Genomic DNA, 15,806 nt, shown 5'->3' on the forward strand with positions numbered 1-15,806 from the left:
ACGCGTGGCATTCAGGCTAAAGAGTTCAATCTTGGTTTCATCAGACAAGATCATCTTGTTTCTCATGGTCTGAGAGTGTTTAGGTGCCTTTTGGCAAACTCCAAGTGGGCTGTCATGTGCTTTTTTTACTGAGGAGTGGCTTCCATCTAGCCACTCTAGCACAAAGGTCTGATTGGTGGAGTGCTGCAGAGAGGGTTGTCTTTCTGGAAGTTTCTGCCATTTCCACAGAGGAACTCTGGAGCTCTGTCAGAGTGACCATCAGGTTCTTGGTCACCTCCCTGACCAAGGCACTTCTCCCACGATTGCTCAGTTTGGCCGGGCGGTCAGCTCTAAGAAGAGTTTTGGTGGTTCCAAACTTCTTCCATTTAAGAATGATTTTTGGTTCTCCAGATCTGTGCCTCGACACAATCCTGTCTCGGAGCTCTACTGACAATTCCTTCACCCCCATGGCTTGGTTTTTTGTTCTGACATGCACTGTCAACTGTGAGACCTTATATAGACAGGTGTGTGCCTTTCCAAATCATGTCATATCAATTGAATTTACAACAGGTGGACTCCAATCAAGTTGTGGAAACATCTCAGGAATATCAATGGAAACAGGATGCACCTGAGCTCAATTTCGAGTCTCATTGCAAAGGGTCTGAATAGTTATCTAAATGAGGTATTTCAGTTGTTTTTTTTAAATACATTTTCACAAATGTCTAAAAACCTGTTTTCAGTTTTCGTTATCGGCTATTGTGTGTCGATGGCTGAGGATAAAAAAATATATATATTCTAGAATAAGGCTGTAACATAACAACATTTGGAAAAAGTCAAGGGGCCTGAATACATTCCGAAGGCAATCACCCTCAAGATGAACCATAAAATAAGCCCTTGCATGGTTACAATGGGCAAGTTTAAAGGGATCCACCCATGTCTCACTGCAGTCACACAATCAGGGAATGTAAGGCCTCGCCCAGTTCCCTTTGGTAGTTCCCATTGACATATATGCATGAAGCTTGATGCATCGTAATATAGCACTCCAGCTCAAGTAATTCAATCTTCTCTCTTCTCAGGTGTTCATCCATAACCCTCACATGCGTGGCCAGTGGCAGGCAGCCTACCGTCTGAGCCAGAGTGCCCAGGACTCAGACATCTCTTTGCTCAACATCAACCAGGCATTGAGCTGCTTGACAGCTGGTACTCGACGACCCAACACCACTGGAGACACGCTCCTCGTGGGCACCCAGACAAACCTGGCCTATGATGTACACAAAATTGCTGACATCTTCAACAGAGAGGTGAGCCAAGAACTGGATAGGAAGCAATGATACAACATAATCATGCTTCTGTTGTAGTAGTATTACATAATAATACAGTTTTGCAAATAATGATGCTATTTCCTTTCCTCTAGGTGACAGATGGGGACAATGCCATCGCTTTAGGGAAATTGGCGAACATTGAGTACCCCCTCACCATCATCGGAGGAAACTGTGCCCTACAAGGATTTGACTGTGAGGGGAACGACCAGTTCTGGACAGTATGGATTGTGTTCCTCTTTATCATATGAACTGTTGTCTAACATTGAAATAGAAATAGTTTTACCACAATTGAGGAAATTATTTGTTTGTTTGTCTGGGTTCCTTTTCAGGACACGGGGGATAATGTCCGGTCATTGGTTATCTGTGCTTTTACTGGTAATTGAAAAAATTAGGTGACATTTTATTTAGCAGAAGTTTTATCCAAAGATGAAAGCAAGTACTTTGCAATGTACAGCTAGACGACTTTAAATGTTGTTATTACATAAATATACGAGATCCTAAAATGGGTCATATACTGTGTATATTTTATTTTGTCTGGTCTTTGCAGCTTCTTGTCAGATCAGAGGACTTTGACATTAGGGTATACAGATGCACAATTGAGTGCATCCTGTCGGGCTGTATGACCGCCTGGTACGGCAACTGCACCACCCACCCACAACCGCAAAGCTTTCCAGTGGGTGGTGTGGTATGCCCAACGCATTACCGGGGGAAAACTTCCTGCCCTCCTGGACACCTACAGCACCCAATACCATAGGAAGGCCAAAAAGATCATCAAGGACATCAACCACACTGCCTGGTCACCCCACATTTATCCAGAAGGCGAGGTCAGTACAGGTGCATCAAAGCTGGGACCGAGAGACTAAAAAACATCTATCTCAAGGACATCAGACTGCTAAACAGCCATTACTAGCACATCAGAGGCAGATGCCTATAGACATAGATTAGGAATCACTGGCCACTTTTAGAAATGGATCAGTAGCCACTGTAATAAAGTGCTGTATCTAGCATTACTCATCTCATATGTATAAACTGCACTCCACACTGTTCTACAGTATCTTAGTCACTTAAATTGTGTTAAAATATTGCATCATCCATTTCAGCTGATAGGAGTTATTAGATCGGTTCAGTTTGGCATAGCACAGAGAACAATGAGAGAACAATGAGAAAATATTTTAAATAGACAATATGGCAGCCTACACATTGTTGGATGACTTCATGGAGCAATGTTTTGTTTTTTAACTTTATTGACAGAGCGTTTTCTAAAGCATTTGTTGTCTTCTTCCAAGTTGGGAATTGAGGAAGTAGGCTATTGCCAAGTTAAGGTTGGTCGAAAATTCTCTATAATACACCAACAAGTACCTAACCTGTAAGTAAGGCTGAGTTAGCCTGTAACAATCTGACTTCTAGCTATCCTAATCCTAGCTGGGAACATGTCATTTAAACAAATCAGTGACTGTCTGCTGTTTAGGCCTAATGACTGATTCCAGATATCAATCATTCCAGATACCACAAAACATTCTTGATGAAAACTTTTTTTTACTTAAAAATAATTAAAGGCTGTATGTAATGTGTATGTACTTATGTTGTCCGGACCAGGACTGATCACTGGACTGGTTCTATATAAATCAGTGTTTATTAATCTGTCACGGGCCACACCATGTACAAACTAATCTTACCCTTTTCCCCAGTCGTCAGAAAATCGAACCCAACGCGCGCATGCCCCCTTAGCACGATTAGCTATTAAGCTAACTTGCTATCGTGGTGAGCCTCTTACTACGAATAGATTTTGATATGACTGTCTACAAAAACTTAAATACGAATTACACATTTTATGCCATCAACATTAAAATAAGTCATTAATTTAGCTAACGTTAGACAGGTACAACGGAAAGCACGTTAGCAAACTGGCTAGTGTCATGCTTGGCAAGGACAGACCGCGTACTGATGAATGGTGCTAGTATCAGCTAGCAGGATAACTACAATAACTAGTATCATTCCTTGCTAGTTATAACGCGTATTAGCTGGGCAACTTACAAGAAGCCTAGATAGCAAATGATCCTTTCCCTTGTTCCACAACTAATAGTTATAACAGTTATTTTGCGCTTATCTCATTTTTCACCCCCGTCGTACATACATTTTACCCCGGCACTTCTGAGGTCTACGGTGATTGGATGATGTCTCGTTTTCCAAAACGACATTGCGCTTTTTACTTGTGGGCAGCTCTCTGCCGCCACCTGCTGCGCCGGAGTGTAATGGAGGTGGTAGATCGAGAAGTCACGCAACCTTGTGCCTATACCGTCATCATGAAGGAGTGGGATCTCAGCCTCCAACCCAACCCCCCTTTTGGTTGAGTCTGCCTCATCCTCATTAGGGATGGGGACAAAATTATCATGTATTGCAATTGTCATTTTTCAATCCCTTCATGTGCTTGCATAACTGACTTGCCTAGTTAAATGAAGGTTAAATAAATGAATACAATATGCCTTTTTTATAAAGTGTGACAGGCCTGCTATGCCTAATTGGTAACTAAACACCCAAAAAGTAAAACACTCCTCAACCTAATCTACTATTAATCACTCATCTCAAAGCAGTGTTGACATGCAGGTTGAACGGTGTTAGAACAGTTTATTCACGTGTCACTCCACGCTACAATGCGTGCGCATCATTTTCGTGATGTTGGCCAACCCATCTATACATAAACAAAAACGTAGTGGAAAAAGGACAATTAGGCACTTAAACTTATGCATGACAGACCTGTGTGTAGTATTTAGATTTGCATTGAAGATTAGATACCAGCAGGTAGCAGACACTTGGTCAAGGACAGGTAATAAGAGCTTAGATTTGCAGGAACCATTGAGTCAGGACTGTGTGACCTTCACATTAACCCCACAATTACGCTGCAACAGTCTACTTGAGGGCCAGACTTTGGTCCCCAGCAGCAATTGGTTCCCATGTGTCTCCCATCCAAATACTTACAAGCCTATTCTAGCCTTCATTGTTAGGGAGACACAGTATAGCATATTGTGGATACATTTACTCAGGCCATTTAACAATAAAATGAGGGTTGTCTGAGGTGGCTGTCCATCCTGGTCTCAGACTAGACATAACTACAGGACACAAAATCGGTATAATATGTAACTTAATTAACCTAAGAGGGTAACCAGAATCACAGACAACTAGCATTTTAACTTGATAGCAAGTTAGCTAACCCCTTCCCAAACCCAACTAGCTAAATATTAACCACAAACTGCTTGGAGTAACTCTGGATTGTAACTTGTCATGGTCAGTGAGACAGTAGCTAAGATAGCGAGAAGTCTGTCCATAAAGCACTGCTCTACCTTATCACTAACAAGGCAGGTCCTACCGGCCCTAGTTGTCACAGCTGGACTACTGTTCAGTCGTGTGGTCAGGTGCCACAAAGACTTAAGAAAATTACAATTTGCTCAGAACAGGGCGGCATGTCAATCGTTCATGGGTCAAAGTGAGAGGTTGACAAGCTGAATGCTCCGAGCTCTGTATAAACTACCAGCACACAGCTCGGACACCCATGCACACCACAAGACATGCTAAAAGGTCTTCAATCACAAAGACTATGAGAGGTCAGATTGCAAACTAATAATTCACCTTACGGAACAGCAGGTAAAGTGAAGACATTCTAGCACACATTGTTTAGTGTTAAACATTTTGTATGTGTTACGCTATTTACGGTCCTCTTTGATGTAAGAGCCTTAGTGTTTGGACCCCAAGAACAGCTAATGGGGATCTGTTAAGAATTACATTTCGTATTTAGACAAATTACCAGTACAAAAATTAAATGGAAACTGACGGTTAACTAAGCGAATCACCCACTTAATTTGGGAGGGAATCAAGAAACATGTAGACACCAGGTTACTAAACATTGTGTTGTTACCCATCCCCAGTAACCCAAATGAAAGTCAAACTTGGAAGTTTAATTTAATTTATTTTCTTACATTTAACTGACAAAGTACTAAGTCTAGGCTCAAGATGGTACAACCAATTTCGTAGGGAATGACTGCATTGTCACGGTAATGCACCAGGCCTCACTGACAACAGCTGGTGTCGCAGGTCTTGCCCTTGCACACACAGCCTGAAGCACATTTACTGCAGTCGGAAGGACAGCAGGGGCAGCAACCTGATGGGACAAAAACAATTGATTAGTGATGACCAATGACAGACTATTACAAAACCTATTAATAAGGCTCTAGGATGAGTTGTCAACTTGTCTCCCCAGTTGTGGTCAACTTAATTAAAACCTTCCTAGTTCAGAGTCCTCTTGAAGAGCCTAATTAGGCTACCAGGTGTTCATAACTAAGTGGGAAGATGGTATTGACCAGTTGGTCAATATCATCTTTGAACTCATTGAGAGAAACCGTTTCTAATGGCCAACAGTGTCAACCATCATGCTGGTAAACATGTGTTAAAAATTACATTGCTTTTCATAAAAGTTGTGCAGTTGAATTTTTGCCAAAATTGCAGTTATCAAATCATTTCCTTAGTAGGTGAAGCCAGCATGAGAGAGAAGTCGGCGCTCAGGACATAAGACGAGTTTTCCCCACTAGTAATTACCAGTTGGGGGCGTTTACGTGGATTTCTCTCCAGTTGTATATGTGGTAAATTACCTTCCCACTGGATTATCACATAGGGTGCCCAGCCCGTCCATTTAACGTGCCACCAGACCCAATTGAGAAGAGATTTGGTAAATATACCTACATGGGCAATCTGAAATGGTATTTAGAATGCAAAAACAAAACCGAAAAAAAACTACTTACTTTTCTTACAACTGGTGCATGCGCAGTTTGAGCACTTGCAGGATCCACCGCAGTTGCAAGAGCCAGCTACAAATAGACAGTTGCGTTAATAGATGATCAAAATGACAGGTAGTTGGTTTTCGAATAAATAGGCCTACATTCTGATTATATTAATCAATATACATGAAAACGTACTTTTAGAGCATTCACAAGGATCCATTTTTCAGTTTTTGATCGCGCTTCTTTAGTCAAATGAAGTATTTCAGCTTAATTTCACTGTTGAGTTGCAAGCTTTAAATTTCTCTTTGGCGAAGCACCGTTTTTATAGCGTCAGGGACAGACGGGTGCCGTGTGCAAAACAGTCTCGCGTTCAGACGATCAGGGTTTGCACCCGGGTTATTTCATTATACTGCGCGAAAATAATCAAGGAAGAGTTTCCTATTGTTTCCAAATTCCATAGCCTGTTACATAAACCTGATTACCACGTTGATCATCGATTAATTAAGGCTACACCTATATTTATTTAACTATACAAACATTTATTGGGATATTTTTTGTTTTTAGGAATGCCTTCAATAACCCCCAGGGTCTGGAGTGTTGTAATCAATCAAGCCATTATATTGTTATTTTACAGGCACGATCTAATTGTAATGTTCAAATTCATGATGATTTAACTTGTTATATACTATAATCTAATCTCGACATAGGCCTATAGATTAGAATGCGACAAAGTTAATATAATTATATTACTTGTTGGGAAGAATTTGAATAGGCCTAGTGTTTATGGAAATATATATTAAAACGACGATTTACAAATCACTACATTGTTGACTGGTTTTCGGTTGGACAGTCATCGTTACCGTGCACAGTGCACACGGTACGCAAATTATTAAACGGTTCAGTTGTCACTTTTTCGGGAGTGGTGTTGTCATTGGTGCTGTGTTGAGAGCTTCCAGTCCCGTGCATCCTTTATCTGCACACGAGCTTTGCTTATGAGCAACATTCGAATGTGAATGAATCACTTTGCGCATGTCGACTGAGTGTTAGTATTTTTCTAGAATATCTTGCCTGAGTAAATGAGCTGTGTCATACCACAAGCATTGTGCTACGTAATAAGAATAGTCACCGCCAGCAGCCAGACCTACAATTAATTACAAATGACAGTTAAGAAAACAAAAACAATGATGCATTCAGAACTATTCTACATGCCTTTCATAAATACTTTCATATTTCATCATATATATAAAACACATTTACCCTAATAAGAATCATGATCAAATACAGAAATATTTTCTAAACTCCATACAAATGAGTTATGAAAATAAAAACAATGATGCATTCAGAACTATTCTACATGCCTATTATAAATACTTTAATATTTCATCATGTATATGAAACGGATGTGAAACGGCAAACTGAGCTCCATAGCGTTTCAATCGGTGACGTCACTTGCTCTGAGACCTTGAAGTAGTGGTTCCCCTTGCTCTGTGGAGCGATGGGTAACGATGCTTCGAGGATTACTGTTGTTGATGTGTGCAGAGGGTTTCTGGTTCGCGCCCGGCTATGGGCGAGGGGAGGTCTAAATATTTACTGTTACATATATATATAAAACAAATTTACCCGAATAAGAATCATGATCAATACAGAAATATATTCTAAACTCCATGAACGATGATGACTTCAAAGCACTTATTTGGTACTGTGGAATAATGTGTTCGCGACAAAGTAACTTGAGCAGCTTTGAGTGACAAGTGAAGTCATTTGCAATATATATATTTTTGAATTTAAATAACTGCCTTTGCATGGTTATAGCTAGCTAGCTAACCTAGAAACATTGACAGTTAAAGATCGAGGGCTTCGGTAAGATATCGTCTCGCTTTATCAAATGGGCTAACTATATGAAATGCTTTGTATGTTCTGTCGGCATATCTCATGTCTTGTTGCATATGGAAATGGGGGAATAAATATACCTAGCTATAGTAAGTAGTGAACGTTGTTATCTGCGATGAGTTACAATCGCTGACTATCTTGTGGATGTGTTCATTTGGGAAAGATAATTACTGAAATGTTGCACTCTATTATTAACAATATTTTAATTAGTCATAGCTATGCCATCTATCTAGGTATCTGTTTATCTTTGTTGGCTATTTTGGAATACTTGGAGCCAATGCAATGAACATGGAATGCCGGGACACCCAGCGGGCGCCTGGAGTAAGCCGTTTCAAAATCAAATGTTATTTGTCACATGTGCCGAGTACAACAGGTGTAGTAGACCTTATCGTGAAATGTTGACTTACAAGCTCTTAACCAACAATTCAGTTCAATAAATATAGTTAAGAAAATATTTACGAAATAAACTAAAGTAAAAAATAAAAAGTAACTCAATAACAAAGAGGCTATGTACAGGGGGTACTAGTACCTAGTCAATGTGCAGGGGTACAGGTTAGTCGATGTAATTTGTACATGTAGGTAGGGGTAAAGTGACTATGCATAGATAGTCAACAGTGAGTAGCAGCAGTGTAAAAACAAAGTTTATGAGGGTAGTTTTCAAGTGGATGCAACATGCATGTGTAACGGATGTGAAACGGCTAGTTAGCGGTTCGCTAAATGGGTGGGTGCCAGTTGTTGATGTGCGCAGAGGGTCCCTGGTTCGAGCCCGGGTATGGACGAGGGGACGGACGTGAAGTTGTATTGTTACATTGATGCTGTTGACCCGGATCACTGGTTGCTGTGGAAAAGGAGTTAGCGGTGGTGCGCGCTAAATAGCGGACGGTCTTAGGTTATACTGTTTTACATGCATCTCCAGCAGTGATGATTAGATTTCATACTCATCTCAGAATAAGCATCCAGTAGAACAAACTCACAATATGTACTGTGATTGGTTATTTTCGTTTTAGTATTGTGCCACCATTTTGGTGTCTACAGTGCCTTCGCAAATAATTCAGACTCCTTGACTTTTTCCACATTTTATTAGGTTACAGCCTTATTCTAAAATAGATTGAATTGTTTTTTCATCCTGAGGGGAACGACCAGTTCTGGACAGTATGGATTGTGTTCCTCTTTATCATATGAACTGTTGTCTAACATTGAAATAGTTTTACCACAATTGAGGAAATTATTTGTTTGTTTGTCTGGGTTCCTTTTCAGGACACGGGGGATAATGTCCGGTCATTGGTTATCTGTGCTTTTACTGGTAATTGAAAAAATTAGGTGACATTTTATTTATCATTAAATGTTTTTAAATATTTATCATTATCATTAAACCCCTACAACTCATCCAGAACGCCGCAGCCCGTCTGGTGTTCAACCTTCCCAAGTTCTCTCACGTCACCCCGCTCCTCCGCTCTCTCCACTGGCTTCCAGTTGAAGCTCGCATCCGCTACAAGACCATGGTGCTTGCCTACGGAGCTGTGAGGGGAACGGCACCTCAGTACCTCCAGGCTCTGATCAGGCCCTACACCCAAACAAGGGCACTGCGTTCATCCACCTCTGGCCTGCTCGCCTCCCTACCACTGAGGAAGTACAGTTCCCGCTCAGCCCAGTCAAAACTGTTCGCTGCTCTGGCCCCCAATGGTGGAACAAACTCCCTCACGACGCCAGGACAGCGGAGTTAATCACCACCTTCCGGAGACACCTGAAACCCCACCTCTTTAAGGAATACCTAGGATAGGATAAAGTAATCCTTCTCACCCCCTTAAAAGATTTAGATGCACTATTGTAAAGTGGCTGTTCCACTGGATGTCATAAGGTGAATGCACCAATTTGTAAGTCGCTCTGGATAAGAGCGTCTGCTAAATGACTTAAATGTAATGTAAATGTATTTAGCAGAAGTTTTATCCAAAGATGAAAGCAAGTACTTTGCAATGTACAGCTAGACGACTTTAAATGTTGTTATTACATAAATATACGAGATCCTAAAATGGGTCATATACTGTGTATATTTTATTTTGTCTGGTCTTTGCAGCTTCTTGTCAGATCAGAGGACTTTGACATTAGGGTATATGACCGCCTGGTACGGCAACTGCATCACCCACAACCGCAAAGCTTTCCAGTGGGTGGTGTGGTATGCCCAACGCATTACCGGGGAAAACTTCCTGCCCTCCTGGACACCTACAGCACCCGATGCCATAGGAAGGCCAAAAAGATCATCAAGGACATCAACCACACTGCCTGTTCACCCCACATTTATCCAGAAGGCGAGGTCAGTACAGGTGCATCAAATCTGGGACTGAGAGACTAAAAAACATCTATCTCAAGGCCATCAGACTGCTAAACAGCCATTACTAGCACATCAGAGGCTGCTGCCTATAGACATAGATTAGGAATCACAGGCCACTTTCATGAAATGAAACACTAGCCCTTTAATAATGTTAGATATTACTTGTTAGATATTTCTCCACTGTCGGGGCTAGAAGCACAAGCAATTCTCTACACCCGCAATAACTATCTGCTAAACACGTGTGACCAACAAATTTGATTTTGATTAAAGAAGATGAACTTGTGAAAATGCTTATTTTCCACCATAATTTGCAAATAAATTCATAAAAATCCTACAATGTGATTTTCTGGATTTTTTTCCTTCTCATTTTGTCTGTCATATTTGAAGTGTACCTATGATGAAAATTACAGGCCTCTCTCATCTTTTTAAGTGGGAGAACTTGCACAATTGGTGGCTGACTAAATACTTTTTGCCCCACTGTATTTTAACATTTCGACCAATCGATTGGTCGAAAGAACAGACGACTCTCCGTCGACCAACATTTTCTTTAGTTGGGGACAGCCCTACTAAGAACAGACACTGACAAACACGTTCACACAATCAACTATGAGGATAAACCTACAACCAAACACACGTTGACATTTATATATACACACTGAAACTCTCTGAAGTAACTAATATTAGAGGAAAATGCTAAAGCCCACATGTACAATCAAACACCCACACCTCAGATAAACATTCCCTGAACTATCAGTTACTCTGAGGAGAACATGATCCTCCCACTCTATGTACAAACATACACATGCATAGTGTTTGTACCCTAGTGTAAAGGACTGTGTGTCTTGTGTAGCAGGCTGTCCCAGGGACTTCAGAAGGTGATACCCAGATGGGGGTGATACCAGCCAATACCCAGCTCTAGACTGCCCTCTGTCAGAGCTGCCACGGAGTCCCAGAGGGCACACAGAGCTCAGCATCTCCACGCCCAATGGTAAACACCATCAACCCAAACAGATACCCTCCCTACTAACCACCAACACATTCATGCACTGTCATCAAAACACAGTAAGCAGCTCACTTACACAGTCCTAAAACCACACAGAAACTCACCATGCTGACCAAACTTCAGCCTGTCCCACATTGAACCCAATCACTCTCTCCACTCACCATCCTATAATCCAGAATGTGCAGCCTCATGTGGCTTGCTGTGGTAACTGAGTGGGCTGAGTACTGTCCTCTTGGATTTCCCCCTACAGAGACCATCATTAGAGCCATGCTGATTTTCGCTGGGGGAATTTTCGAGAGTGAAAGTCATGTGGTACACCCCAGTGCCCAGAATTGGTCTGGTTGTATCCGTGTTCCCATCATCCCTCCTCGTGGATCTATACATCAAAGCTTTTGTTTGCGGCAAGAGCAGGTACACATATTTTAATTATCAAAGAGACAGCTGAGTCCTTTGCATAGATGTGTTAGTGAAGTGATTTGCCAGTGAAATTCACACTTTTAAACAACCAATCATTGATTTTGACTATCAATTACTTTCCGACTTTGTAAGTTTAGCAGTACTTTAGCTCTGTCTAATGACAACAATAAATCATTTTGTAATTTGAATGTGCTTATTCTTTCTCTTCCCTTTCCTCCAGCGTTCAGTTCCACGTCCTCCAGCTGCCTGGCTTCTCCATGTATGATCTTAATGTTGATCCTGAGGTATCTCAACCTACTGGGAAAGTCACCTTCGCCAGGCCACAGAGTGTAAGCACATTCATTCTTTGTATTTCACTCTCTGTTACTCTAACTTACACACACACTTCCCTGTGCTGTCACACTCCTCTACAGACTCTTCCAAGCCCCTCTGGCATTCTGCTTCATAGTAATGTTAACTGTTATTACAGAAAATCTGTATTCTTGTCTTTAGGTCGTCATGTGGCTGAACCAGATCATCCTTCTACCGGAAGGCATTGATACCCCAGTTGTGACGTTCAACTTTCTGCGCTGTGGGCAGAGGTATGTCTACATGTGTTAACACACATCTTCGTGCACAGGAGATCTGTAGTGTTTCAAAATGTCCCCTTCAGTGGTTCTTTGCTTTCCAATCAGATCACACTAATCACAGACAACATAGACCTACAGGCAGAGGCAGACTTCCCCCCCACGTACTTTTGGAAGCTGCGGACACCATGACTGAGGTGAACAAACCTGTTCCCACACTACCCTCCTCAACCTTCACACCAATGGCATTTCTCTTGTTAACAACCTCACAACATCTTTGTTATTGCTTTATTTTTGTGTAGTGGGCCTAACATTTCTATGTTCTCTTTCAGTCGACTCGGTTCGACGTCTCACTATGGGACACACCATCTTTTACGGGTCATTGGTTGAAGCCTTATTCAATCAAACCTAACAGGCCAATCAGAGCTTTGTGGGTGTATGCCCCTCGTGTCTATATAACACCCTGCACTGCTCTGGTTTCCTATTTCTTTGCATCGTCACAAGTCTATTTGGGTACTAGCTCACTAAGCAGTGTTCTTCAGAAAACTAGCTCTCAACTTAACTTTTCTTTCCTGGTGGGTTACCACCCCACCATGGAGCATTGGGTGGCTTATTTTTTATTTTCAGGAATTCTGAAATCTTCAGCTTAAGTTTACGGAGTGAAGATATCTTTAGTTAGCTTGTTAGCAGAACTTTTGTCATTGGCTAGCTACAGTACATATGTTGCCTGGCCTTGTTAGCTAGCTTGCTCCACTGCTTTAGCATCCCGCTAATTACAGGTTCCCACAAATTTAAGCTACTTATACCTGGGGTCTCTACTCTCTGTCGGATTCCACAGTTCAGAGCTAGCTAGCTGAACCTTTGAATGTCTTGGCTGTGTAGTGTGCTAACGGTTCCACTGGTGTTTTAGCTAGAATCCTTTGGGCTAAACCCACATTCGGTTTGTTTGGCTAGCACGAGCGGTGCTGTTTCTTCAGTGTGTTACCCCACCATTGAAGCACCATCCCTTTTTACCTTCCCCTGTCTGGTCTCCAAATCTCTGTCTGGTCTCCAAGCCACTTTCCTCATCATGGGATTTGGAAATGGTTCTGGATGAACTTACAGGCAATCACTTTGAATCCCTGGAGACAGTGGATCTTAAGACTCTGTCATATAAGACAGCCCAGTTGCTCGCCTTGGCTATGGCCAAGTGTGTTAGCGACCTTCATGTGCTCTCGGTTCTTCCTTCATGCACTCAGTTTCACCCCCGACTACTCCAAGGCTATGATACATCCTTACGCCACGTTCATTTCTAAGGTCATTCCCATGACTTATAGTAGTCAAGCCAGTGACCTTTTTCCCTTCCACCCTCCTCTGTTCTCTTCTCCAGAGCAGCGGCGCCTTAAGTGCGTGCACTGCGCATCTACTGAACATGGACAGCACTAGGCCATTCCGGAGTTGTGACCAACTTTTTATTTGCTTTTCCACCCCTGATCAGGGTAGGGCTTTGTCCAAACAATGCCTCACCCATTGGGTAGTGGAGGCTATCGCCAAGGTGTACAGTTGTCTGGGATTGCAGTCTCCCCTGGGTGTCCGCGCACATTTCACTTGAGGAATTGCCACGTCATGGGCACTGTATAGAGGCATCTCCGTCTTGGAGATTTGTGCGGCTAGTTAGGCTTCCTCTCACACCTTTGTGAGGTTCTATTGCGTGGACGTTACTGCAACCTCCCTGACTGGAGCACAACTCATGGGGGACAAGTTAGTGAAGCCACAACAACCACCATGATTTCTCTGCTTGGCTTTTCTTTTCATCCCTTCATCTTTTTGCATGACAGGAGGAACATGAAGAAGCTCTACATTGAGTTCTATGACCTGAAGTGAGACCTGATCAATGAGTAAAAGATCGGATCCAACAATCACAATGCTCTTAAGTCTGTCAACCAAGCCCATTCAGAGGGCAGGGAGACTGAGAGGTGAGTAGGGGTTGACAGGGTGATCAGTGGGGGATAGCAATTGTAGAGGTTTGAATGTGTCTTTCCTAACCTCTACTACTATTTGTCTCTCTCAGTGGGTAAGCCAAAGAATCAGGTTATCACAGCCTGCCGGGACGCTATCAAAAACAACAATGTCAATGCCCTGTTCAAGATCATGAGAGCAGGCACAGCCTCTTCCTGATGGTACCCCCTGTGTGAGAGGATTTATAAGTGTGAAGAAAGTCTAGTTCACTAGTGGCAAGGCCTGAAGAAAAGCACCCCAAGATGTCATATTGGTCAGCAGTGATGTTTTAGAAGAGTCAGTGGGTGGGAGTAACTGTCATGTTGTAAATGTGATTTTCTAGACAAATAAATCTATACTCCTTTAATGTTAAATGGGACCAGCATTGTGTGATACACGTTTACATTTTGTAGGTTGTAAATAGACAGGGAACTTTGCGTGTGCAGAAAATGTAACTCTAAAATGAAATGGTCTTTTGACTTAATATGTCTGTTTTTTGTTTTCATTGTAGTATTTTCATTCAAGTCTTGTTGGTTTAATGAATGTCTTCAATGTCTCTCAGGACAGATTGCTGTTAAGTGTATCCAACTCCTAAATTGCAGCCATTTAAGACAGCTAGGGGCTAGAAGTGCATATGGTGCTGTATTGCAAGGACATCAATCACCACGATAAAAGTACAAAGTGTCTGACAAAAAAATAAGTCTGCTAGGTCCGGATCATTATGCTCCCCCTTTCCCCTTCCTTCATATTCTTGGAGAGTCCGCTTCCAGTTGCTGCGCTGGCATCTGGCACACAGCTGGACCAGCGACTCCCACACGTGTCACGTGGCCAGTGAAATGAATACCGTTAAAATGCTGTCTTGCCAATTTTGCACGTTTTTCAAAAAGTTAACTTTACCTTACTGAGCCTCCCTCCATACACCATGTAGGTCTGTATTCATTTCATGTATTTTTCTCTCTCCATTTTAAACTTCGTTTTTGTTGGACCCCAGCACTGTCAGAGACTGCAGTTTTCATACAGAAACCAGATGTTCCCGGGTTTGGCAGTTGCGTTATAAATTTCTTTGGTGACTTTCATATGTTTTGGTAAGTATGATGACTGATGCGTAAATATAATAATTTGTACACATATACTGATACAATACAAACGCTGTCATTCAATATAGGGCTCTCTGTATTATGCAAATATGCAACAGTCTGGCAATTATATGTAAATCTAATGCGTCATGGTCGGTTTTTTTCTTTTTTTACATGCGACAAAAGCTTTCATTTGAGTTAACGCATGCATGTCCGAAAAATGATGCATTTTAAGATGCATTTTTGCCAATTATAAACTGCATGGTGAACCAATAAATAGTTACATGAGTGAAGGAGATTAAGATAGGGACATTGAGTTAGGAACACAATGTTCTAACGCACACAATAAACAATTTTCTATTTAGAAATCTTATGTAGAGTTTACATAAGGTCCGACACGCCCTCATAATAGACGAATTGACCAGATTTTTTCTATAGGAGAGGGTGGCAATGAAGTCGTTCTTCAAAATCTTTTGGA

General features: G+C 41.8%; 1 protein-coding gene and 1 pseudogene across 3 annotated transcripts in view; one reads left to right on the top strand and one right to left on the bottom strand.

The window, feature by feature from the left end:
- nup93 (nucleoporin 93) overlaps positions 1 to 3,553 on the bottom strand; it is a 52,809-nt gene extending 49,256 nt beyond the window's left edge. The window contains exon 1 of one of the 3 annotated variants that reach the window (XM_052465718.1): positions 3,436 to 3,553. The gene's annotated coding sequence lies outside the window, so the exon portion shown is untranslated. Of the gene's footprint in view, positions 1 to 3,335 lie in introns of all 3 variants that reach the window. The other 2 variants (XM_052465717.1, XM_052465715.1) reach the window with 2 other exon arrangements.
- On the top strand, positions 887 to 14,138 carry LOC118374077 (Bardet-Biedl syndrome 2 protein homolog; annotated as a pseudogene).
- The last annotated feature ends 1,668 nt before the right edge of the window (positions 14,139 to 15,806 follow it).

This window comes from Oncorhynchus keta, chromosome 17 (genome assembly GCF_023373465.1).
Source record: "Oncorhynchus keta strain PuntledgeMale-10-30-2019 chromosome 17, Oket_V2, whole genome shotgun sequence".
NCBI lineage: Eukaryota > Metazoa > Chordata > Actinopteri > Salmoniformes > Salmonidae > Oncorhynchus > Oncorhynchus keta.